Source organism: Micromesistius poutassou (genome assembly GCF_964030765.1).
Source record: "Micromesistius poutassou genome assembly, chromosome: 3".
Classification (NCBI taxonomy): Eukaryota; Metazoa; Chordata; class Actinopteri; order Gadiformes; family Gadidae; genus Micromesistius; species Micromesistius poutassou.
In genome coordinates, this window is record NC_140273.1 from 21,642,757 (window position 1) to 21,653,811 (window position 11,055).

The 11,055-nt window shown below is 41.3% G+C and overlaps 1 protein-coding gene across 1 annotated transcript in view; it reads right to left on the reverse strand.

Moving 5' to 3' along the window:
• Positions 1 to 10,660: 10,660 nt before the first annotated feature.
• The window catches only part of LOC311340283 (sarcoplasmic/endoplasmic reticulum calcium ATPase 2), a 27,629-nt gene continuing 27,234 nt past the window's right edge, over positions 10,661 to 11,055 (reverse strand). Inside the window, exon 24 of the mRNA XM_084465176.1 lies at positions 10,661 to 11,055. This exon is cut by the window's right edge and continues 817 nt beyond it. The gene's annotated coding sequence lies outside the window, so the exon portion shown is untranslated.

Below are 11,055 nucleotides of genomic sequence, written 5' to 3' on the forward strand. Positions count from 1 at the left end.
GTGGAGCGGAAAGTTCAGCATCCGTGGCTACTGCTACTTTCACTCCAAATTAGGGTAGGTTATTTTGAGGATGCACTAGGCATAGACATTTTTTGTCTTAATTTATATTTGTGATGGTCTTAAAAATGTCTTAAAATGTCTTAAATTTGACTTTAAAAATGGTGCAAGAACCCTGGCAGGGATAAGTCTCATAAGTCATAAGTCTCATTGTTGAACTTGATGCAAGGTATGACACAGCTGCACTTTTATTTTTTTATTTTTGAACTTGCTGTTATTTGATGTTATTGAGTTAGAATTTAGATACAACATGATGTTGTTGGTGCGATGGGGGCAGGTGGGGCTTGGAAATTCCCCCTTGTCCAAAGTGGGGGATGACCGAAAAAGTTTGAGAACCACTGCCTTAGTGTTTACAGGTTTTTGGCAAGAAACACCAGCCTGAGAGATGAGCAAAGGCAGGTCACCATATTTCCCCCAGTGCTAAAAACTCTCTCTGAAGGGGAACTTGTAGCCGGGATACATAAGATTTTTTTTGCCAGCTTTGAGAGTCGTGGGTAGAGTCGCTGGTGTTCCCTCCACCAGTTCAGCGGGTCCTCCTCACTGTCTATGTTACCTGACTGTAGGTAACACTGTAGCTCAGAGGATATAGCCTGTTCTTGTTGCTGGGGTGAGGGTCTCTGTGTGGTTCCCTCAGTGGTCTTGAACTCCCCAAGGTCTTTTTCTTCTTTGGATTTTTGGCGCCCTCAGCAGTCCCATCATGGGGATCAGTTGGGCCCATGTCCTTGAAGAGTGAAAAATAAAACATGAATACAATGAGGTGGAGGCCAGGCTTCACAAAGGAAACACTGACACACTTTTAGCTGGAAAGTGCATGAGTGAACTCAGTGAGAGGGTGAAGGGCTTTACTGATGGACTCTAGGACAGCTGTATCCTGCCAGCTGGGGATGAGGCGTCAGGCCTTTTGGTCATCAGACAAGACTTGAGCAATGGCCTTGTGCTGCTCTAGGACTCTTGCAATCATAGCCTGCCTTGTTCCCCACCTTGTCTGAACGTATGCTCTGGCAGCTTCAGCTCCCTCTGTGCCTCTGCTAGCTGCCTTTTACGCCGCCAGCTGTAAGAGAAGCTGCTTACAAGCTTCTTGCGGAGACCCACTGCTGTCAATTCGAGGGTCTTTCATCATAATCTAAATCATAAAATACATTTTCATCTAATATAATAGTAAATGTATTTAAATAAGTATATTTATTTGGTCAGTGTAGCTGTGATAAGAACAGTCGCTGTATATTGTTATATATTGTATATTATTATATATTGTTACAATTGTTACTTGTAAGTATTCACCCCCTTTATTTTGAAATTCATTATTTTTTATAAATACATTGTGCTACTCACCAGTTGCTAGATGGAGCCTGTGGCCAAAGCACTGGAGCCGAGTCCATCTATTCAGAGAAGCTGCTTTCACAACATTAGATCCATTGTCTGTGGTAATGCAGACAAGTCTCTCCTCCTGCAAGCTCCAAGAGGCCATCGCTTAACTCCCTAAGTCCCTGGGCAATTAGTTCTCCAGTGTGGTCTTGTTGGACGAATGCTGTTTGCAGACATCTACTCTGCATCGCAAAATCATCATCGATGAAATGAACTGTCATGCCCAGGTACGGTTCCATGGTTCTACTTGACCATAGGTCAGTGGTAGTGGCAAAGTACTCGACAGCTGTGAGATCCCGCTCTATTTCTCCTCGACATTTTGCATAAAGTGCACTAGGCACGGCGCCAGGGTTCCAGTTGTGGATGGGCCAGACCAATTGTGGGTAGTCCTTAAATTAAAAACGTTATCAAACCCCTGTTTAACCTGATAAAAACAACGGACTAATATACTGTAACATTATCTGTGCATAATAGAGATTTTAATAGCTTGATGCTCATTAAACATTTTGTTGCATTGTAAAAAGTTTCAGTGCATAGGACGGACCTCTCCGCGATCGCTCTCTCCATTACGCACCACGCCTGGCCGTGCTTCAGCGCGACCTAAGGCCTGTAGACTGTAAAAGTGGTCAGCAATCTAATATTTTCCACATAGTTTAGTTCTGCTCGTATCACATGATGTCGACTATTTCATGATTCTGTTTAATTGTTTTAAGTTTTCAACAATATTTCAATGTCATTAGAAACTGTTTAGTACTTTTGCCTTTTGAAATACGATCGGTCACTGTTATTTTACCTCGATTGCCTGCATTAGCAAATAAAAGAAAATAGACGCATAAACGAGCGAATGCACCGGCCGCCGTGCCCCAGCCGGTGCCGGTGAACGGCGATTGAATACAGAAAGAAGAGCCGCCTCGGGGCACCGCGGCCGAAGCAGAGCTCCCGGACGCGTAGTACGGCAGCCGGTGCACCGCGGGAGTCCAGGAGCTCATCTCCGGCCGCGGTGCGCCGAGGGCTCTTCTTTCTGTATTCAATCAACCAGAAACCCCCAAGGAGCCCAGTGGTGGGCGCTCTGTCTCTGTCTCTCTCTCTCTCGCTCTCTCTCTCTCTCTCTCTCTCTCTCTCTCAATTTTTTCAATTCAATTCAATAGGCTTTATTGGCATGACATTTTACATGTGTTGCCAAAGCACAATCATAACAGTAGGGGCCTATATAAAATAAAATAAAAAATTATGCGAGAACAACATAATAAAACAAAACAGATAGCAAATCTACTGATGATAGAATAAAATGAAGAGATGTTGAAATAAAATGAAGAGATGTTAATAGTAGGGATAATACAAATAGTAATAATATAGATAAGTAATTCAATATAATGATAATAAATAAATACAAAAAAAATAAATAAAAGGAGATGGTGGTGGTGGTCTATGTCTTACTGGTTGTTTCTTTTGTTGTGGCAGGAAGTGACATTTAGCAGCCAGCACTGCACATTCTTTCTTTAAAAAAAAAAAAAAAAAAAATCCTCTCTAAAGTGTCTGTATTTGTGACATTGTGTAAGAAAGTGTTCTGTTTCTACATCTCCCTCATCACAGTGACAGCACAGCCTGTCCTCTCTGGTGTCTGCCCTTCTCTGTGGTCACTCAGTCTGTACATTGTCATTGTGTTTCTCAGGTTCTTATCAGTTACTGGGGTAAGTATTCTGCCACAGCATGCTGTCTGTTCAGGGTCAAATATGTTTCCAGTTTGTGTTGCGAGCATGTAATATCATTCCAGTAAGTTATGTATTTTTCTTTTCCTTTAGTTATAATTTGATTAGGTCTAATCTTCTGAGTGATAGTGTAACTGAGCGGGGTTTGTGATGTCAGAAGGTGAAAGGTCAGCCAGCCTCAGGACCCGTTGGCTGAGGGGACTCCTTTCTATGTTCAACTCCTGGTAGGCAAGGGCTTTATAATGGTAACAGGCAGGGTCGCTCGTTTTAATATGGCTCCAGAACTTAATAGATCGTTTTTGAATATTTAGAAGTAAAGGATATTGGCCTAATTCAGCCCTGCATGCAGAGTTTGGGGTTTTTCTTTGGACCCGGAGGATACTTTTGCATAACTCTGCATGCAGGGTTTCAATTGGATTTTTGTCCCATTTTGCCCAATCATGTTGTACTATACCTCACTGCCATACAATGCAATCGGTTCTATAACTGATTGAAATATTTTGAGCCATGTCCTAATTGGGATTTGGATTTGAACTGAACGCTTGATGGCATAGAAAGCCCTTTTTGCCTTCTCTTTGAGTTCCTTCACGGCAGAGCAGGGGGTTCCTGTGGAACTTATTTGTAAACCTAGGTAAGTATAGGTATTTGTTTGTTCTATGTGGGTCCCACCTATTTTAAATGTTGGGTCATTTCTCTGCAACCTTGATCTTTTTGGGAAGGTTTTTTGGTCTTCTTCATGTTAACTGTCAGGGCCCAGTTCTGACAGTACTGATGGAGAAGGTCCAGGTTCTGCTGAAGACCTTCTTTAGTAGGAGACAGTATGACCAGGTCATCTGCATAAAACAGACGCTTGATTTCTGTGTCTTGAAGAGTGAGACCGGGTGCTGGTGGTTGTTCTAATAACTATGCCAGTTCATTAATATAAATATTAGACAGATATAAGAGGGTGGGGCTGAGGTTGCAGCCTTGCTTCACCCCTCTACCCTGTGGGAATAAGTCTGTGTGTTTATCTCCAATTTTGACAGCCAATTTGTTTTTTTCATATATTGATTTAAATACATCAAAAGACTTCCCCCCTATACCACTTTCTTTTAGTTTAAAAAGTAATCCCTCATGCCAGACTGAATCAAAAGCTTTTTGGAAATCAACAAAGCATGCATGAATTGTCTCTTTATTTGTATTTACATATCTATCGATTAGTGTGTAGGGTGAAAATGTGGTCAGCTGTTCTATATTTTGGAAGGAATCCAATCTGTCTTTTGTTTAAGACACTGTGCTCGGTGAGGAAGTGTATAATTCTTGAGTTTAGATGCCTCTGTAGTTGTTGGGATCAAATTTGTCTCCATTCTTAAAGATGGGTGTGATCAGCCCTTCACTCCAGCTTTGAGGGAAATGACCCACACTTAGTACCAAGTTGAATATCTTTAGTATAGCCAATTTGCATTTTCTGGTAGTATATTTCAACATCTCAATTAAGATGCCATCAGGCCCGCATGCTTTTTTGGGCTGCAGAATCTTGAGTTTGTCCCTCAGTTCTAATTCTGTGATAGGGTAATCCAGTGGGGTTTGATAATTTTTAATAACTCTTTCAAGATCTTTCAGTTTTCTGAGATCTTCAAAATGATTTTTCCATGTATCTCCATTTTGAATGGGCTGTTTGTTGTTCCGTTTCTTGGTAAATAACTTCCAATTTTGCCAGAATTGATTTGACCCTAGAGACTCTTTAATTAGATGTATTTGGTTTTCTAGATATTGTTCTTTTTTTGTTCTCATTGTGTTTTTATATTGTTTTAGTCTCACAGTAAGTAAGGTGGAGCTCCTGGCTGTCTAGATTCCTGTGTTTTAGATTTGAGACTTTTCTTTATGTCTTCCTAATGGTTTTGCAGTCTGAATCAAACCACCTCTCCCTGTTCATTTTCTTCGGTTGTATTGTTTTGCATTTTAAGTTTGATAATGAGGCCAAATTATCGAATATGTGGTTAATGTTTACCAGACACAGCTCTACACCTTCTGTATTCTGAGGGTAGCTCTGGACCAGGAAGGAGTCTAGAAGAGACTGGATTTCTTCACTGACCATTGCGTCCTGGTACTGCGCCAGGCTGTTTTGTGCCCATCTGTATCGCTTCTTTATTTTGTACAGTTTGCATGGCTGAGAACATGTGTTACCTGTGTCTGCTCTTTTCAGATACAAAGTGATCTAAGAGTGATCTGATAGAGGTGTTTGTTCTTTCACTGTGAAGGCTCTTAAAGAGGTTTGGTCTAAATCTGTTATAGCATAATCAACAGTGCTGCTGCCAAGGTTTGAACAATATGTATACCGTCCAAAGGAGTCCCCTCGCAGCCTTCCATTGACAATGTACAGACCCAGCTCTCTGCAAAGCTGTAAGACTTATTTTCCACTCCTGTTTGTGTTTTTGTCATAATTATTCCTGTTGGGAAGGATAGGGAAGTTGAGGTTAGTTCCAGTGATGTAACTGTCACCTTCAGTACTAGTAAAGTCTAGCTCATCACCAGTTCTAGCATTTAAATCTCCAGTGATCAGCACAGACCCCTGGGCCTGGAAATGACTGATCTCTTCTTCTATGGTGGAGAAAATCTCATCATTGAAATATGGAGATTATATTGGGGGAATATAAATTGCATATAAAAAAAAAAAGTTTTCTCAGTGGATATTATATTGTTTTTCATTTTTAACCAAAGATGATATTTCCCTTTTTCATTATTTCTATTGAGTTTGCTAGTTCTGACTTATACCATATCAACATTCCCCCTGAGTCTCTACCCTGGGTGACTCCATTTAGTCTTGTTGATGGGACTATAATCTCTCTATAGTTAGGGGGACAACCAGTGAGGGCATCTCCTTTGCACCTAGTCCTGTAAAATAACAATATCAACATAGTTAATCTTGTCTGAGAAGTCAGGGTTTCTACTTTTTAAACCAAAAAGATAAGAGTTTAAACCCTTTTCTCATCAATGAATCTTCCATTTGAGTCGATCAGTAACACGATATCTGCTTTTGCAGTGAGACTATCTGATCTAATGGGACCATCAGAGTGTGTGGTGTGGCTGCTCTGGTTGAGAGAGGGGGTTCTCCTGCTGGGTGTTCTGGGAGGGGCGCCCTGCTGTGTGTTGGTCAGTCCTCAGTGGCTCCGACTCAGTGAGGGAGTTCACCTGTTCTTTGAGTTCCTCTGTCAAAGCAACAAGTTGACTCTTGTGGCTCTCTCTCTCCAGTTCCAGTTCTCCCAGAAGTTATTTTAAAGCAGTGATCTCACTTGTTCTCTAAGAGTGGACAGCTCCTTCTTGTGGTCTTCAGTAATTGTTTTTGATGGGTTGTTTGTATTTCTTGCTCTTTTCTCATCTGTTCCATGACAGTGAACAGATGTAACAGATGAGCTGGGTTTTGGTCCGTCAGATTTAAGAGGTTGGTTGGGAAGTGTTCCTTCAGGCCTGTAAAGGAGGTCTATGTGGAGGGGTCAGGGTCTGCTCTGTGTCATGGTGCTCCTCCTCAGTTGGGATGCTAGAGACAGTTGGAGGGTCTGTTTCACCGGCATGAGGCTGAAGTTCCATAGGGGAGGTGTTTTCTTTCATTACCAGATATTTAAGTGGAAACTTTCCTGGAAAGGCTTGAGATACCCCTGTACCATGACTTTACCACTTTTATAAACATTGACAGTTGTCATTATGCTGTCAAAGTCATCTGGGTCCCTGATCTTCAACTGCCAGTACTCCTTGTTGCCCTTTTTTGCCACTGAAGGGTGATGGTCGATAATGGCCCTGTACCAGGCTTCAGGTCTTTCAGTGTAGAAGATGTAATTACTAATTTCTCCATTTTAAAAAAGATCAGCAAAAAGGGTTTCTGGCTGTCCCTTAAGAAGCTCTTGTTTGAATGTGCTTCTCCCTGTGTCATTCTTGTTGATGTTTGGTGGGTAGCGTATGTGGATGATGTCACTCATGCTCTGCTCTGGACAGGGGGGGAGGGCTGACTGCTGTTTAGGATGGCTCATTGGTCAGGTTTCTTTGAATAAATGTTCAATAAAAAAGATGGAACAAAATGGCTGTTTTCCAACTGCTACTTTTAGCATCCACTGTTAGCTTCCAACTGCCATATTTAGCTGCCACTAGTTCCAACTGCCATTTTTGAGTTACAAATGTTATTGTTTGACCACAGCTGCAATGGTTTATCTGGATTATTCTTAGTAATCTCTTTATAATCCTTAAACAAACAACTGTAAATTAAAGTTATCCATTGCTGTTGTTTCTTCTGTTAGTTGTATGTAGGCCTACTCACTCCCTTTTGATTATCTGTTGTTTGTTGATCTGGTTGCCTGTCTCCTAGCAACAAGCTCCTACAGACTCCTGTTAGCTCCTGCTAACTCTTGCTAGCGCTGTCACTTTTTCTTTGGGGAACTTTCTTGTTTTCTCTTGTTTTTCCTCTTTTCCAATTCAACTTTTCTGTTGTCCTTGATCTTGTCTTTAAGTTGTTCGAAATTTAATCTGTTCTTCTCAATTTAAAATGACAAAAATGCATGCATATTTAGTAGTACATGTCCTCCTGCTTTACTATCTCTCTCTTTTTCTCTCTCTCTCTCTCTCTCTCTCTCTCTCTCTCTCTCTCTCTCTCTCTCTCTCTCTCTCTCTCTCTCTCTCTCTTTCTGAGTCCCACGGACAGTGCTGTTGGCCAATCAGAGGTGTCATTTGAATTGCCGTGTCATGAGTCATGATCGCTTTTAACTCACTTTATTTGTTAAAGGTCTGGTATGTTATCTACGAAGCAAAAGGAGGGAAATTGTATAAGCACGCGTGGAGATACGCTTAGTAAGGCATCCGATAAATGCGTTACCTGGAGCATTCTGGTCCCTTGAGCTATGTGTCATGACTTTAATAATGGGCAGGCATGGTCTCAGTAATGCGCTCTGATTAGAATATTCGGGGTCACCCCTATGCAGTATAATTTTAAATTTACCTGTTTATCATTTTAATTCTACCTGGGTAATATGGACATAGAGTTACCAAAGGAAGACAGATACCTCCTAAAAGCCATAACAAGAAGATGGCTCAACACAGAACCTCCCACGGTTAGTCAGTGGGAAGCCATAATTAAAGACATCCAAACCATGGAACTACGGACTTTTAGTCTCAGACTACAAAGGGACAAAGGCCCTCTGGGAAAAATGGTACATCTACATCACGAGAAGAGGTGATAACCTGTCTTAATGCATTATATATTTTGACCAAGAAAAACAATGACCATATAACTGTATATACAGTATACGATGATATCAGTGACGACCCACTCGCAACCCCATGGTTCTCTCATGTTTGTTCCTATGATTGTGCGCATTTGTGTATGCGCAATTATATTTATGTGTTGTTTATGTTTATGTATGTTTATGATTATTTGGACATATGGGTGTAGGTGAACACGTGTACGTATGTGTCCAGGTGCACAGGCATGTGTACCTATCTACCTTTTGTTTTCCTCCTTTTATTTGTTTCCTTGTTCCAATAAGGACACTACAGGGTTAGCACTTGAATTATTTTGTACTTGCACTGTTCTTCATTGATAAATACTCCAATGTCGATACTACAATGAAAAACACTCAAATATTGTAAATAAGTATGGAACCGTGTTTGTGTAACAAAACCAGCTGCTAGATTCAGTGGTCCAGTCTCTTATCGATATATAGAACATGTTTTATATTTATATTGATCAAAAGTCTATCACGATACGATAAGTTATTGTTTTATTGCCCAGGCCTACTTTCAGTTGTGCTGAAAGGGAACCAAACCAGACGGAGCCTCCGTACTGCAGGATGCTGGGAATTGTTGCCTTATAGAAAAGAGACAGGACTTTGCTGCTAGCTCCAAATGACCTCAGCCTCCTTAAAAGGTCGATTCTCTGCTGCACCTCGCTGCAGATGTAGTCCACATGCTGGACAGGGCACTGTCCACGCACACTCCAGGGTATTTGAAGGATGAGTTTTGTTTTATGGTTTGGTTGTGAATGGTTATTGGTGTCGTGTGGCAATCATGTGAGGTGCCAAAAATGATTTTAAGTGTGTCGAGAATGAGGCCATTACGGTCGCACCACTTAACCTTGTCATCCACCATTTCAAGATGAAGGTCAGCCCCCTCCGCCTCCTTCAGCAGCGCCACCAGTGCAGTGTCATCAGAAAACTTGACGATGTGGTGGTTGGGTGCACTGGTAACACAGTCGTCGGTGTACAGTGTGAAGAGCAGGGGAGCGCTAACACGTCCTTGCGGGGCGCCGCAGCTGGTTGTGACCATGGGGGAGTAGGTGTTACTGACCCGGACCAGCTGTTGCCTGTTGGTAAGGAAGGAGCAGTACCAGTGGATGAGCTGTGGATTCATGCCCGTATGAATCATTTTGGAGAGCAGTATGTTGTATTGAATGCAGAGGAGAAGTCGATGAACAGTACCCTGGCATACGGTTTTATCTTCTTAGCATCCAGATGTTTTGAGACCAGATGCATGAGAGTGGCAACAGCATCCTCAGTGCTGCGCTGTTGCCTGTGTGCAAACTGGAAGGGGTCAAGTTTGTCCTGCGCAGACTGAGAGCAGATGGGAGAGGATTTTCTCCAATGACTTCATTAATACAGATGTTAGTGCCACAAGTCAGAAGTCATTGTCTATGGACTGTTGGAAAATGGGTTGCCACGTCGGGGCTAGCTCCTTACTGTAGGTTTTCAGGATAGAGGCACTGATGTTGTCTGGGCCGACAGCCTTCCATGAATTAAGCTGACTAAAGATGTTAGCCACCTGACCTGTGATTATCACTCTATCCTCAGAGCCCACTGTGACTGACTCCAGCACCTCCCTGCATCTCTCCTTACTCCCAGTGGTTTCAAACCTGCTAAAGAAGGTGTTTAATTCAGTAGCCAAGTAGGCCAACTCATCATTAGTCACATAAGGCTTCCTGAGTTTACCTGGCATACCTGTCATGTTTTTGACAGTACACAACAGGACACATCTGGCAGGGCTTGAACCGGTGGCAAAAAAAAACAAATCTGTTAAGCTCAGGGAGAGTGAATAACATATCTCTAACTATGGACAACATCTCTGTACATTCTCTGCTTTCACTTTTGCAGTGACACAGATGAGTGAGCTTTAAATAAAAGGCTATACTCGTCTTTGTTAAGTACCATGCATTATTAATTTGCGCAAGGGAAAAACAAGGAAATTAATACAGAAAACAGAGGTTGTTTTAAGAGCCATCATCAATTTACTAATTTAACCCTTATTAAATGCATTGTTTTAACAGTTTTTAAAATGTCTTTTAAAAGCAGTTTTTTAAATTCCAACTATAAATGTACTTTTAAATGTTCAATAACTTATGCAAACATATGCTCCATAAAATAGCATATTTGCTAAATGTTTTAAAAAGTTAAAAGGGCCCATTACGAACCAAGCAGTAGTTAATAATTAAGTAATTTCCGTCGCACAATTTGTCATAGTCCATGTTTTGTGTTTCATGTTGAATTAAAAAATGCTTCCCACACAAGGTCATGTATAGATAAAGGAACATCTTTATTAGCATACAGTGTAAGACGAGACTATTGGCATTAGGGAAGGTTAAGTTAACACTGGCGCCTTAGACCAGTGACTGCATTCCCTGTTAGAATAACCATGGTAGCCTACTCATTTAGCAAATTTCAAACAAGTAAAATAAATTGTACCTTTCACCTGCACCTTTCTACCAAGTCCAAGGCATTGGCCTCCAGCACTATGTTATTTTAAAAAATTAAGGTTGTCGTAATATTCTGTCACACTTGGCTCAGGCAGAATTTCTGTGTAGCAAACATAGGCAGAGGAAAAAAATCCCATTAAAAAATGAAATATCCAGCAAACATTACTGGTGATGTATCAAACAGTATATATAACGTTATATTGCATGTGAAAATAA